The sequence below is a fragment of the Mustela erminea genome, chromosome 1 (genome assembly GCF_009829155.1).
Source record: "Mustela erminea isolate mMusErm1 chromosome 1, mMusErm1.Pri, whole genome shotgun sequence".
NCBI classification, from domain to species: Eukaryota; Metazoa; Chordata; class Mammalia; order Carnivora; family Mustelidae; genus Mustela; species Mustela erminea.
In genome coordinates, this window is record NC_045614.1 from 197,450,797 (window position 1) to 197,466,401 (window position 15,605).

Below are 15,605 nucleotides of genomic sequence, written 5' to 3' on the forward strand. Positions count from 1 at the left end.
CTTTAGGTGTAGGGTTAGGTTGTGTACCTGAGACCTCTCTTGTTTCTTGAGAAAGGCTTATACCGCTATAAATTTTCCTCTCAGGACTGCCTTTGTTGTGCCCACAGATTTTGAACCGTTGTATTTTCATTATCATTTGTGTCCATGATTTTTTTCAATTCTTCTTTAATTTCTCGGTTGATCCATTCATTCTTTAGAAGGATGCTGTTTAGTCTCCATGTATTTGGGTTCTTTCCAAACTTCCTTTTGTGGTTGAGTTCTAGCTTTAGAGCATTGTGGTCTGAAAATATGCAGGGAATGATCCCAATCTTTTGATACCGGTTGAGTCCTGATTTAGGACCGAGGATGTGATCTATTCTGCAGAATGTTCCATGTGCACTAGAGAAGAATGTGTATTCTGTTGCTTTGGGATGAAATGTTCTGAATATATCTGTGATGTCCATCTGGTCCAGTGTGTCATTTAAGGCCTTTATTTCCTTGCTGATCTTTTGCTTGGATGATCTGTCCATTTCAGTGAGGGGACTGTTAAAGTCCCCTACTATTATTGTATTGTTGTTTATGTGTTTCTTTGATTTTGTTATTAATTGGTTTATATAGTTGGCTGCTCCCACGTTGGGGGCATAGATATTTAAAATTGTTAAATCTTCTTGTTGGACAGACCCTTTGAGTATGATATAGTGTCCTTCCTCATCTCTTATTATAGACTTTGGCTTAAAATCTAATTGATCTGATAAAATGGATTGCCACTCCTGCTTTCTTCTGATGTCTATTAGCATGGTAAAGTCTTTTCCACCCCCTCACTTTAAATCTGGAGGTGTCTTCGGGCTTAAAATGAGTTTCTTGGAGGCAACATATAGATGGGTTCTGTTTTTTTATCCATTCTGATACCCTGTGTCTTTTGACAGGGGCATTTAGCCCATTAACATTCAGGGTAACTATTGAGAGATATGAATTTAGTGCCATTGTATTGCCTGTAAGGTGACTGTTACTGTATATGGTCTCTGTTCCTTTCTGATCTACCACTTGTAGGCTCTCTCTTTGTTTAGAGGACCCCTTTCAATATTTCCTGTAGAGCTGGTTTGGTGTTTGCAAATTCTTTCAGTTTTTGTTTGTCCTGGAAGCTTTTACTCTCTCCTTCTATTTTCAATGATAGCCTAGCTGGATATAGTATTCTTGGCTGCATGTTTTTCTCATTTAGTGCTCTGAAAACATCATGCCAGCTCTTTCTGGCCTGCCAGGTCTCTGTGGATAAGTCAGCTGCCAATCTAATATTTTTACCATTGTATGTTACAGACTTCTTTTCCCGGGCTGCTTTCAGGATTTTCTCTTTGTCACTGAGACTTGTAAATTTTACTATTAGATGACGGGGTGTGGGCCTATTCTTATTGATTTTGAGGGGCGTTCTCTGAATCTCCTGAATTTTGATGCTCGTTCCCTTTGCCATATTGGGGAAATTCTCCCCAATAATCCTCTCCAGTATACACTCTGCTCCCCTCTCTCTTTCTTCTTTTCTGGAATCCCAATTATTCTAATGTTGTTTCGTCTTATGGTGTCACTTATCTCTCGAATTCTCCCCTCGTGGTCCAGTAGCTGTTTGTCCCTCTTTTGCTCAGCTTCTTGATTCTCTGTCATTTGGTCTTCTATATCACTAATTCTTTCTTCTGCCTCATTTATCCTAGCAGTGAGAGCCTCCATTTTTGATTGCACCTCATTAATAGCTTTTTTGATTTCAACTTGGTTAGATTTTAGTTCTTTTATTTCTCCAGAAAGGGCTTTTATATCTCTCGAGAGGGTTTCTCTAATATCTTTCATGCCTTTTTCGAGCCCGGCTAGAACCTTGAGAATTGTCATTCTGAACTCTAGATCTGACATATTACCAATGTCTGTATTGATTAGGTCCCTAGCCTTCGGTACTGCCTCTTGTTCTTTTTTTTTTTTGTGTTGAATTCTTCCGTCTTGTCATTTTGTCCAGATAAGAGTATATGAAGGAGCAAGTAAAATACTAAAAGGGTGGCAACAACCCCAGGAAAATATGTTTTAACCAAATTAGAAGAGATCCCAAATCGTGACGGGGGAGAAAGGGGATAAAAAGAGGTTCAAAAAGGAAGAAAGAAAAAAAAAAAAAGAAAAGAAAAGAATTAAAAAAAAAGAAAACAAATAAGAAAAATATAAAAAAGAAAAAATATATATATTAAATAAACTAGTTAAAAAACGTTAAAAAAGAAAAAGGTAAAAGTTAAAAAAAATTTAACCAGAAGGCGAGAAAAAAAACAAAAAATGAAAAAGAAAAAAATTAAATTAACTGCAAGACTAAAAAAAATCATAGGGAAAAAGCCATGAGTTCCGTGCTTTGCTTTCTCCTCCTCTGGAATTCTGCTGCTCTCCTTGGTATTGAAACCGCACTCCTTGGTAGGTGAACTTGGTCTCGGCTGGGTTTCTTGTTGATCTTCTGGGGAGGGGCCTGGTGTAGTGATTCTCAAGTGTCTTTGCCCCAGGTGGAATTGCACCGCCCTTATCAGGGGCCGGGGTGAGTAATCCGCTCGGGTTTGCTTTCAGGAGCTTTTGTTCCCTGAGTGCTTTCCGTAGAGATCCGGAGGACGGGAATACAAATGGCGGCCTCCTGGTCTCCGGCCGGAGGAGCCGAGAGCCCAGGGCCCCACTCCTCAGTGCGCCCTCAGAGAATAGCGCCCAGTAACTCCCGTCTGCCTGACCTCCGGCCGCGCTCCGAGCTCACCGAGCCTGCGACCAGTTCAAGGTAACCCCGAGCTGTGAGCTTACTGTCGGCTCTGTCTCTGTAGCCGGATTTCCCGTTCCAATACCCGCAAGCTCTGCGACACTCAGACACCCCCGATCCTTCTGTGACCCTGCGGGACCTGAGGCCACGCTGACCCCGCGTGGGCTTCGCCCCAGTTTAGCCTCTGGAGCGATGTCCCTCAGCGGAACAGACTTTTAAAAGTCCTGATTTTGTGCGCAGTTGCTCCGCCGCTTGCCGGGAGTTGGCTTCTCCCCCCGGGGTCTATCTTCCCGTCGCTTTGGATTCACTTCTCCGCCGGTCCTACCTTTCAGAAAGTGGTTGTTTTTCTGTTTCCAAAATTGCTGTTCTTCTTCTCTTCGATCTGCCGATGGATTTTCAGGTGTTTGCAATCTTTAGATAAGCTATCTAGCTGATCTCCGGCTAGCTGAAGTAGTCTCAGCCTGCTACTTCTCCACCATCTTGACTCCTCCCCTTTTTTTAAGATTTTATTTATCCCTTTGATTGACAGAGACCACAAGCAGTCAGAGAGGCAGGCAGGGAGAGAGGAGGAAGCAGGCTCCCCACTGAGCAGAGAGCCATATGCAGGGCTCAATCCCAGAACCCTGAGACCAGGGCCCAACCCAGAGGCAGAGGCTTTAACCCACTGAGCCACCCAGGTGCTCCTCATTTGTTTTTGATGTAGTATTGAGACTTCTATTTTTTAAAGATGACTGGCCCCAATTACCATATGATCTCACTGATATGAGGAATTTGAGAAATAAGACAGAGGATCATAGGGGAAGGGAGGGAAAAATGAAACAAGATGAAACCAGACAGGGAGACAAACCATAAGAGATTCTTAATCTCAGGAAAAAAAACTGAAGGTTGCTGGAGGGGTGATGGTGGGAGGGATTGCATGGCTAGATGAGGGACATTGGGGAGGGTATGTGCTATGGTAAGAAAAAATAAATAAATAAAAATAAATATATAAAAATTAAAAAAATAAATAAAATGCTTGACCCCAAATAATCCGCATTCCAAAGAGACACAGTGTGAGGCAACAAATTCAGTTCACCTACACTTTCTCTTTGCACAGGCATTTCTGTTCTATGTTGAAATAGCCTAAGCCTGTGTGCATTTCTCTATCTCCTGTTTAAAGTTCAAGATAATCTCAAAATTATCCACTTTAAAAATCTTACCTCTTCCAGTCTCTTCCCATATCAGACCTGGTTAAATGCCTCTTACCAGAAATTGCATAATACCCAGTTTTTATAGGTATGATAACAGTTATCACACTGAAGTACAACTTTTTTTGTGTGAATTAAAATCAAAAGCCTTCTAAAATGAAAAATTCCTTGAAGATGAAGACTACTTTATATCAGAATCATCAGCCTGACATAATAATTGACATTTTGAAGATACTTATAATTTTTTTAAGATTTTATCTATTTATTCAATGGAGAAAGAGAGAGATCACAAGTAGGCAGAGAATCAGGCAGAGAGAGAGGGGGAAGCAGGCTCCCTGCTGTGCAGAGAACCTGATGTGGGGCTCCATCCCAGGACCCTGAGATCACGACCTTAGCCAAAGGCGGAGGCTTAACCCACGGAGCCACCCAGGCACCCCGAAGATACTTGTAATTTTAAAATTGGTGACATTTATTTCTGCCATGAATGTTGTTGCTTTGCAATGCCTTTAATAATATACAGTTGTATATATAGACAGACGTCTATTTGCACATTATCAATTGTATAAGCAATACATATTTACTATATATATGCACCCACATATACATATCTGCATATATAGTTACATATATTTACATGCATATGCATACATATGTTTCTGTGTTTATATAAAATTATATGAGTTTATTTCTTCCAAACTGGATATTTCTTGTTTTTTTTTTTTTGTTGTTGTTCTTGTTTAAATCAGAGTATCTAGCATATTCTTGTTCTTTGAAAGGAGTCCACGTGACATAAGAAATCAAAGCTATGGTTAAAATTCATTTCTAAAATGTTAAATAAATTTTTTAAATGCACCATGACTGCACATAAAAATTGAGTACTCACCTAGATGAAGTATTGTATGAATTATTGTTTTGTGTTAATGAACAAATTTATTCAGTAGGATGAGATGTGTGGGAAATTGCCATTCACTATAAAATTAATGAAACAGAAAAAATTTCCCTTTGCAATCTAATGCATTTTAAAACTCAAATAGATATTGAGATTCAAGTTTTTATTAAGTGCAGCTTGATCAAGTTTCAGCATGCATACATCACTGTTGTCCAGCAGTAATTGAAGATTTTGTTGCCTACACTACTATTACCAGGAATTTCATGTGAATATGAAAATGAAGAGAATGAATATGAGGATTGATCTAGGACCTCTGGAGGGTGCCAAGCTCTTCATTTTCATAAGAACTTATTTTCAGATGCCTCATGAAGGTTAAATGCTTTTCAAAACTTCATTACAATTTGGATGTTGGAAAGCTGATCCTGAAAATAAATGTATAAATCAGATCTTCTTAAGCCCCACGGTAAAGGAGATCTCTGTGAGTATCCTGTGCCTAGTGATTGTGGAAGCTAACATTGACTTATTGGTAGGTGCTGAGAAGGAAATCCTCATTAAACATATTCAATGAAGTAAGATGTGCTTATATGAAAGAAAATGGTTAAGATTTCTTTGTTCTATTATTTGAATGTGTGTGTAAGTTTAAGTGTGTGTGTTTGTGTGTGTGTGTGTGTCCATGGGCTTCATGTTTGGATTAATATGTTTAGAAAAGACTGAATTTGATTTTCAAAGAGCAGGAACAAATAATCCTAAAATTTTTATGGAAATAGAAGAGACCCTGAATTGCTAAGGAAATGTCAAAAAAGAAAAAACTGGGGACATCATGTTGCCTCATTTCAAGCTTTACCACAAAGCTGTGATCACCAAGACAACATGGTACTAACACAAAAACAGACACCTAGACCAGTGGAACAGAGTAGAGAGCCCAGATATGGACCCTCAACTCTATAGTCAAATAATCTTTGACAAAGCAGGAAAGAATATCCAGTAGAAAAAAGGCAGTCTCTTCAGTAAATAGTGCTGGGAAAATTGGACAGCTACATATAAAAGAATGAAACTTGACCATTTTCTTACACCATACACAAAGATAAGCTTGAAATGGATAAAAGACCTCAACGTGAGGCAGAAATCTATCAAAATCCTAGAGAAGAACATAAGCAGTAATCTCTTCGAAATAGGCCACAGCAACTTCTTTCAAGACATGTCCCCAAAGACAAAGGAAACAATAGTGGAAATGAACTTTTGGGACTTCATCAAGATCAAAAGTTTCTGCACAGCAAAGGAAACAGCCAACAAAACAAAGAGGCAACCCACTGAATGGGAGAAGATATTCACGAATGGCACTACAAAGGGCTGGTATCCAAGGTCTATAAAGAACCCCTCAAACTCAACACACACAAAGCAGATAATCACATTAAAAAATGGGCAGAAGGAACAACCACTTCTCCAAAGAAGACATACAAATGGCTAACAGACACATGAAAAAATGTTCTTCATCACTAGCTATCAGGGAGATTCAAATCAAAACCACATTGAGATACTACCTTAAACCATTTAGAATGGCCAAAATCAACAAGACAGTAAACAATTGTTGGAGAGGATGTGGAGAAAGGAGAACCCTCTTACACTGTTGGTGGGAAGGCAAGTTGGTGCAGCCACTTTGGAAAACAGTGTGAAGACTCCTTAAGAAATTTAAAATAGAGCTACCCTATGACAGCAATTGCACTACTGGGTATTTATCCCAAAGATACAGATGTAGTGAAAAGAAGGGTCATATGTACACCAATGTTCATAGCAGCAATGACCACAGTCACCAAACTGTGGAAAGAAGCAAGATGCCCTTCAACAGATGAATGGGTAAGGAAGATGTGGTCCATATACACTATGGAGTATTATGCCTCCATCAGAAAGGATGAATACCCAACTTTTGTATCAACATAGACGGGACTGGAGGAGATTATGCTAAGTGAAATAAGTCAAGCACAGAGAGTCAATTATCATATTGTTTCACTTACTTGTGGAGCATAAGGAATATGGAGGACATTGGGAGAAGGGGAGGAGAAGTGAGTTGGGAGAAATTGGAGGGGGAGACAAACCATGAGAGACTGTGGACTCTAAGAAAAAACTAAGGTTTTGGAGGGGGTGGGGGGGTTGGGTGAGTCTGGTTATGGGTATTATGGAAGGCACGTATTGCATGGAGCACTGGCTGAGGTGCATAAACATTGAATTTTGGAACACTGGAAAAAATTAAATTAAATTAAATTAAAAAAAGAGACTGGATTTGATCTTATATTAGACACACAAATTAAAGATAAGGATAAAGGTATGATTTGTTTACCACATGCAAGTATTTAAATGGCAGTGGATTTTACTGAGTATATATGGAAGATAAAGGCTAAATTGATGTCAGAAAAAATCTAATTGCTTACAAAAAATGGTTGGTATTTCAGCATTGCTCCACGAAGTTAAGCAAGAGTTCATCTTGTTCTCTGGAAAACAGCATGGAGGTTCCTTAAAAAGTTGAAAATAGAGCTACCTTTTGACCCAGCAATTGCACTACTGAGTATTTACCCTAAAGATATAAATGTAGTGCTCCAAAGGGGCATGTGCACCTGAATGTTTATAGCAGCAATGTCCACAATAGCCAAACTATGGAAAGAACCTAGATGTCCATCCACAGATGAATGGATAAAGAAGATGTGATATATATATACAATGGAATACTATGCAGCCATCAAAAGAAAAGAAATCTTGGGGCACCTCGGTGGCTCAGTGGGTTAAAGCCTCTGCCTTTGGTTCAGGTCATGATCCCAGGGTCCTAGGATTGAGCCCCACATTGGGAATCTCTGCTCAGCAGGGAGCCTGCTCGCCCTCCTCTCTCTCTGCCTGCCTCTCTGCCTACTTGTGATCTCTGTAAATTAAATAAATAAAATCTTAAAAAAAAAAAAAGAAATGAAATCTTGCCATTTGCGATAACATGGATGGAACTAGATGGTATTATGCTTAGCGAAATAAATCAGTCAGAGAAAGACAACTATCATATGCTCTCCCTGGTATGAGGAAGTGGAGATGCAATGTAGGGGTTTGGTGGGTAGGAAAAGAATAAATGAAACAAGATGGGATCGGGAGGGAGACAAACCATAAGAGACTCATACTGTCACAAAACAAACTGAAGGTGACTGAGGGGAAGGGGGTAGGTGGGGCTATGAACACTGGGGAGGGTATGTGATATAGTGAGTGCTGTGAAGTGTGTAAACCTGGCAATTCACAGACCTGTACCCCTGGGGCTAATAATATATTATATGTTTATAAAAATATAAAAAATAAAAAAAAAAAGAGTTCAGCTTGTTGCTCTCCATCATGTAGGCCATGATCTTCTTCTGCATCAGTAAGAATGAGTCTTTCATCTTCTTGTGCCAGCCCACAGTAAGGAAATAAAAGAGAGAATGGGTTACGTCATTAATATTCTGTGTCCATTTCCAATGTGTGGGTTTTTTCTTCCCAAACTACCAAGCAATTCTCAGACACTGGGTGGGTGTCTTACAATTCAACTCAATTCTGATTCTATCTTCTTGGAGATATCATCAGAATCCAAAGCAGGGGCTCAGTCCTACAAGATGTCCCCACACACTCTCAGACAACAATCATAAGTCCAGACTGCCGCCTGTGTTTCTGACCAACTGGCTACAGATTTCAGTTGTGCATGGCCCCATCCTTAGGTTTGCTTAATTTGCTAGAGTGGCTCAAAGAACTCAGGGGAACATTTTTCTTACTAGATTACCAGATTATTTTAAAGGATATAGCTCAGGAACAGCCAGATAGAAGAGATACATAGAACAATGTCTGGGGAAAGGGTACAGAGTTTCATGTCCTCTCCAAGTATGCCACTCTCCCAACACCTCTACATCTTTACCAGTCTCCAAATGTCACACTTTGGGGCTTTATAGATACTTCCTTACAAGAGCATGATTGAATAAATCATTGGTTGATTCAACTTCCATCTCCTTCCCTGGAGGTCTAGGGAGGGACTGAAATTTCTAACCCTCTAATCATATGTTTGGGCTCTGGACAACCAACCCACAAACTTGGGTGGAATCTGTTTCTAATGTTAATATTATTAACATAATAAAGGACAACTTTGCCCCTTTTCTCACTTAGGAAATTCCAAGAGTTTTTTAAGCTGGTGCTGGGGACTGGAATGAAGACCAAATATATATTTCTTATTATAAGTCACAATATCATGCTCATACATGACACTTCAATGCCAAGGCCTGGAAGGGAAATGACCATTTCGGTCCACTCCCAGTTGGCCTGAACTCATTTATGTGACCATTCTTAACATCAAGGAAAGTTGTGAAGTGCCCAGTTTAAACTCTGGATGGGAGTTTCATTGATTAAAAGGAAGAAATGGAGAATGCATGCTGGAAGGAATGTCATTATATCTCACTGTAATGTCTGGCAGTTTTAAAAGTCTCTGATTTTTATATGTGTAGGTTTTGTTTTGTTGCACTTTTTTAGCCTGTAGTTTGTTCCCACTTAGAATTACTTGGAAGACATTAAAAAATATTACTCCAAATCAAATTCAGAATGTTATTATCTGATTATGTTACAGTCAGTCTAAAACACTGTTTCTAACTGTACTTCTGTTGTCTTGTGTGACTCAAGTCTTAGAGACTGGCCATGGTTACTTGCCTTTTCAGAGTTACCAGTTACGATGTTAAACGTATTATCCAGAATGAACTTGTTATACTTCCTATTATGTTTGGACAGTTAGTATTAGTATTATAATCAGGATTTGTAGAAAAGATAAACTGGTATAGAGGATATACTGTTTCTAATATATTATACAATTGGATACACTATTTCTAATATGTTTGTTTTGTTTTGTTTTTAGATTTTATCATTTATTTGACAGACAGAGATCACAAGTAGGCAGAGAGGCAGGCAGAGAGAGAGGAGAAAGCAGGCTTCCTGCTGAGCAGAGAGCCCGATGCGGGGCTCGATCCCAGGACCCTGAGATCATGACCTGAGCCAAAGGCAGAGGCTTTAACACACTGAGCCACCCAGGCGCCCCTATTTCTAATATGTTACATGTAATATATAAAAATATATATGTAATACCTATATCTAATACATAGAGAAATAGTGTATTCTCTACATCAGTTTATCTCTTCTGCAAATCCTCAATGTAATGCTATTATATATAATTAATGTTTATAATATTAATATTAACTAATAATTAAATATCAATGCATTAATAATTATGCAATTAAATGATACATAATAATTGTAAATATAATATGATTATATTAGACAAAGAATGAGAGAGAGAGAGACAAAAAGATAGATTCTGGGAGATTGAGAGAGAGACCATCATAGATGCAGACATAGAAATAGACGTATCTGTGAAATTGAAGTCAGGTTAAAAATATCCCACTTAACTCTAAATAACTTACAAACACCGCTTTGCAAATATTCTGTTAAAAGCTACTTGTTTACTCAAATGTAGCCACTAATTAGTGGTACTCTGTTACTTTTATAGTGATTTATTTTTCTACATCCTTAAACCCCCAAGTGTCTGTGTTTTGTGTTCAAACATTTTAATTAGTTTTAGCTAAAAACATCCAGTGTCCTAGAAAGCCAGAGTTTGAAGAAGGGCTTATGAATGTGTTTGGCAGAACAAGATTTAAAGCCCAAGGACCCTCAAGGAGACTGGAACCATAATGGTATTACCTGAACTAAGCCAATAAAGAATGATAATCGTGGCAAGAAAAGAAGAAAAAAAGAAAGAAAGAAATGGAGCTAGTGGGGTTCAATGCAAATCCAAACCATTTGCAATGCTCCTTGCTATGACAGAAGAGTCTTCTCTAACTTAAATTATAAGAAAAATTTCCTATTCCAAGAAGTGCAGCTGTATGTGTTGGGATAATTTGGGTTTTGAGGATGAACACATTCAGTCCTATAGTGGCTCTAGTTCTACTCCTCTAAGATTCTCTTCATGAGGCTACTTTATTTTTAGGTGGAACAACAACAACAACAAAATAACAGCTTTTAAAAGTTCTACATGGGGTGTGGGAAGATCCTGTCCAAAGTAGGACTTCCTTAAAACCCCCAGAAAATACCTTCACAACACACTGCCACAAACTGAACCATGAGCTCATTCTTGAACCAAACATGCCCAACTGTGACCTTACATCGCAGTTTCCCCCAAAATGTTACCTGTTTTCTTTCATAATTAAATAGCAGTCCCCTTTCATTCTTAAAAATGTCTTATTTTGGATAATAAATTATGTTGCTGTTCTACCTAAAGTCATACTGGTCAAATCCTGAAATTTGAGATGTGATCAGCTTTTATTGGGGCATAGGTGCCAGATGAAGAAGGGAGGGATACGCTGTGAAATCAGGGTTCTTGATGAAAGAGGAAAAATATGAGAGTCTGCAAGAAATCCACAGTGTCCTACCAGGTATCTTTTTCTGGATTATGGACTGAATTGTGTCCCTCCCAAACCACAGATTGATATGTTGAAGCCCCAACTCCCAATGTGACTGTTTTGGAAATTGGGGCACTAAGGAGGTAATAAAGGTGAAGTGAGGTCTTGAAGATGGGACCTTAATTCAAAAAGACTAGTGTTCTTGTAAGAAGAGGAATAGACACCAGGAATCCCTCTCTGCTCACCATAGTAGAAGCTCTTTGAGGATGAGAATTTGGCTGTCTACAAGCCAGGAAGAGTTCACCAGAAACCAACCCTGATGGCACCTTGATCTTAGACTCCAGAACTGAGAGAAAACAAATTTTTGTTGTTTAAGCTACCCAGTCTGTTGTGTTTTGTTAGGGAAATCTAAGCTGGCTAATGTATCTGCTATGTTTTTTTTTCTCTACTAAGAATATGGAAATTTACCTATGGTGCTGGGCACTTTCAACTGTGAATGCTTAGAGGGAACATGGGTTCTTCTTTTCTACTTTTCCCCCTTCGTCTACCTCTACATTTAGAATTCTTTGGTTCTTTAATTACAAAGCTAAATCCTCAATTCTGGATGAAAAGGCTGAATATACACTTGGCCCACAGTCCCCAAACTTATAAAATGCCATATGCTGTGTATATATTCTGGAATAATTGTGACCCATTTTTGATTTCCCCTATGGCCCACTTATGAGTTGACTGAGGTGTGGCAACTTGGATGGGCTCAGCATAAATTTCATCTGACTTATAATAACAAAATTAAAACAAGCAAACTAAAAAATCCAAGAAAAGGAAAGTGGGTTTTTTGTTTGTTTGTTTGTTTTGGAGGAAAGCTTCTAATATGAGATCAAAGAATATGAAGGAGAGTTAAAAGAGGTATGTTTAATCAGAATTGTAGTGAAATTCATGGTGCACATTTTAGAGAGAGTTTTTTTTTTTAAAGATTTTATTTATTCATTTGACAGACAGAGATCACAAGTAGGCAGAGGGTCCTGCACCCTAACATCATGACCTGAGCCAAAGGCAGAGGCTTTTACCCACTGAGCAACCTAGGCACCCTAGAGAGAGATTTTTTTTTTTTAAACCTAACCTTAACTTGGATCTTCTTCATGTTTGTTCAAATGTACCTACTTCTCTCATTTTTTCCCTTCCTAGTTGAAAATCCTTTTTGATAAAGAACAGGATTTCCTATATGCTGTATTTGTCCTTAAATAAATAGAACTTCAGGTTAAATTCCCTTAAAGCTGTATTAGATTTGCTCTTCATCAAGTTTGTTATTAAGACACATTTACAAAGGTAGTGACTATCTAATCTAGGCATTCATTTTAAATTTAATGTACAAGTTCTAAAAAATGCAAGTCATGAAGGGGTGGACAATTAGACTGGACTGGGACCATCACCATCTAATTGTTAAGACAGCAGTTCATTGGTTTCTAAACATTCTGTTTACACACCGCTATTGAGGATACAGAAAAGTATTTTTAACATGCCCAGGAGGATCTGAGAGCAACTTGGAATAAAATACTTCTGGAGTAAAATGTGAATATTCACACTAAGTATTATGAAGATCGTAAGGTTAATTCAAGTCAGCTTTAGCTTCGGAAACAACTTGGATCGGTTGAATTTGTAGCTGTCTGAGTTAATAGAAGAAGCTTTTACTTTCTGGGGAGTTTTGGATTTCAAAATAGAACGAGAGGTTACAGACCCGTAATATCGTCACAACCCAGTTTTATGAGGAGGAAATTGAGATACAGAGAGTAAAAACAAAAACAAAAACAAAAACAAACAAACAAACAAACAAACTCAGTGTTCCACAGCTGGTCCCTGACAGAGGCACAATTCAAGTCCCTGCATTTCAAATTCTTCAAGTCATCTCTTGAGACAGGTAACAAACCAAGAGAAATCCTACTGTCTCATGGGGTAAGTAAGGTGTCTTAGTGGAGGTGGCAGTTGAGCTTTACTGTGTTGGATGTTTTTAAGTGCGTTACTGACTCAGTATTTTTCCTCACCAAGTAAATTAAAAAAAAATTTTTTTTTTTAAGTGAATAAAAACACAGTCATCATGGGAAAGAAATTCAAACGCGATCTTGACTTTTGCATGAGTTTGGAGGTGACAACAGTTGGAAATGGGATGAGAAAGGATGAAGGACCAAGTCATAAACTCTACACATTCAACTCATGCTTGGAAATCCGACACAACCCTGAAAGTAGCAGAAATATGACTGAATGATGAAAAGGTATGTTCAGAGTTGTGGAGGATTAATGAGTTAACAATACATGGATGGAGAGAAAGGAAGGAATTAACTGAACACCTTCATATACATAATTCCAAAACAAAGCAAATGTACAGTCCCATTAAACCCTGTCCCCCCAAAGCAATGCATAAGTTTACATGAATTTTTTTCTATTCCCTTTAACAAATCCTATCTGTACTAAGCTTCCAAATATTAAATTAAGACATGACCTTTTCCACATAAAGCTGAGTACAGTGTGTAGTAGAGATTGTGGTACAAACATGGCGTGTCCCCCTTTAAACTGTAAGGTTGGAGCTAATCTGAAAGAAATTTTTTATAAAATTCTAGTCAGGGGTGCCTGGGTGGCTCAGTGGGTTAAACTGCTGCCTTCAGCTCAGGTCATGATCTCAGGGTCCTGGGATCGAGCTTCACATCGGGCTCTCTGCTCAGCAGGGAGCCTGCTTCCCCCTCTTTCTCTGCCTGCTTCTCTGCCTACTTGTGATCTTTCTCTCTGTCAAATAAATAAATAAAATCTTTAAAAATAATAATAATATTAGAAAAAAATTCTAGTCAATATTTGGTATTTAGTTAATACTTTGGTTAGTTTAAGAATTCACTATTAAAGATTTTAGAAATGGTATTATGGGGAAGTGTCTTGAGATAACTGGTTATTTTATAAGCTCCAGGTTGTAATCATAGGGCATAAACACAACCAGTTGGATTGATTGGAGGATCTTATGTAAAGCTATCACTCACTGAGTCAAAACAATACACTGAGTTACCTAAAAATGTAGTGTTTATTTATATTTACAAAGTAAATAGTAAATATCCTTTCTCAATATATTGAAGTAAATCAAGATTGAGTACAGAAAGGGAGTCAGGCAAAATAACATGCCAAAATCTATAATAAAATATCAAAATTGTAGAAAGAGTTAATAAAAATGTGTTAGCTGCAGGTTACAAGTCACTGTTGCTTTTGTTATCAGTATATGAGAGAATTAAGTATAGTAGCACTCAAATAACACCAGGATAATTAAAGTTCTGTCAGGATCCCTATTATAAAGCCCCGTCTTTCATGCTCAACTATGTAACTTGCCCAAAAGACGAAATTTAGGGCACAGCTGAAGGCTAAGAAACTAGCTTCTAAATGGATACCTTGGATCAAAGTGCACACATTACATATGTTGTGTGTGCATTTATCTATCTATATATATATGAATATCTGTGTGTGCATATCTATGAGTGTATATACATATATTCTAAAAAAATTAATTTATTTAATATAATATTTTTGAAAGTTAATTTACTGAGGAAACTTCAGAAAGTTTAGTCAGTTAACTAGTAGTCATCCATTTGTCTATGAGCTACTGATTCTAATTTTTTGTTTTTTTTCCTAGAAACCTTTATTTTTTTGTGTCACATCACTTCCCTTAACTATTAAGTTTATTTGCAGAAATTCACCTTACCTAGTTTGTAATTATGCTTTATCCAATTCTACACTTAGCTTCTACTTGTCTCTTACTTTCCCCACCAACTCTAAAGAGTGTTTTGAATTTAAATATTAAATTGCAAGGGCTGTTCAACATTTGAAAGGTGCAGAAAACATGTCAATCATCCACAAAGGCTAACAGACCTTTGTTAAACCTAGAACTGACCCATCTTATAAGTCACGCTTATGTATAACTCATTAAAGGAATTTTTTTCTAAGTCTCAAGTTTATTTTCATGTTTCCACTCTTCATTATTGTTTTTTATTTTACTGATTAAAAAAAGAAATGCCTGGAGTATAAAAAATATAAATTTTGTGATAAAAATTGATATGGACATACAAGGTAAAAGGCAAGTTATAGGCTGATTTTTTTTTTTTGAAACTTTTTTTATCTTCTGTCTCAGCCTTTACAAGAGAATAATTGGAAAGGGAAGAGTAGGAGATTCTTCTTGCAACGTCTTAGAATCATAATGTGTTTTTGCAAAGCTAAACTGTTTGACTATGTTGAAATTTAAGTGCTACCTAAGTATAATTTCCAAATGAGCATATTTATACATACTATCTTTTACTAACTTATGTACATTATTAAATAAAAAGCATTTCCAGGCACCCTGG

General features: G+C 37.6%; 1 pseudogene; it reads left to right on the forward strand.

Moving 5' to 3' along the window:
• The first annotated feature begins 13,330 nt into the window (after positions 1 to 13,330).
• LOC116592015 overlaps positions 13,331 to 15,605 on the forward strand; it is a 37,397-nt pseudogene continuing 35,122 nt past the window's right edge.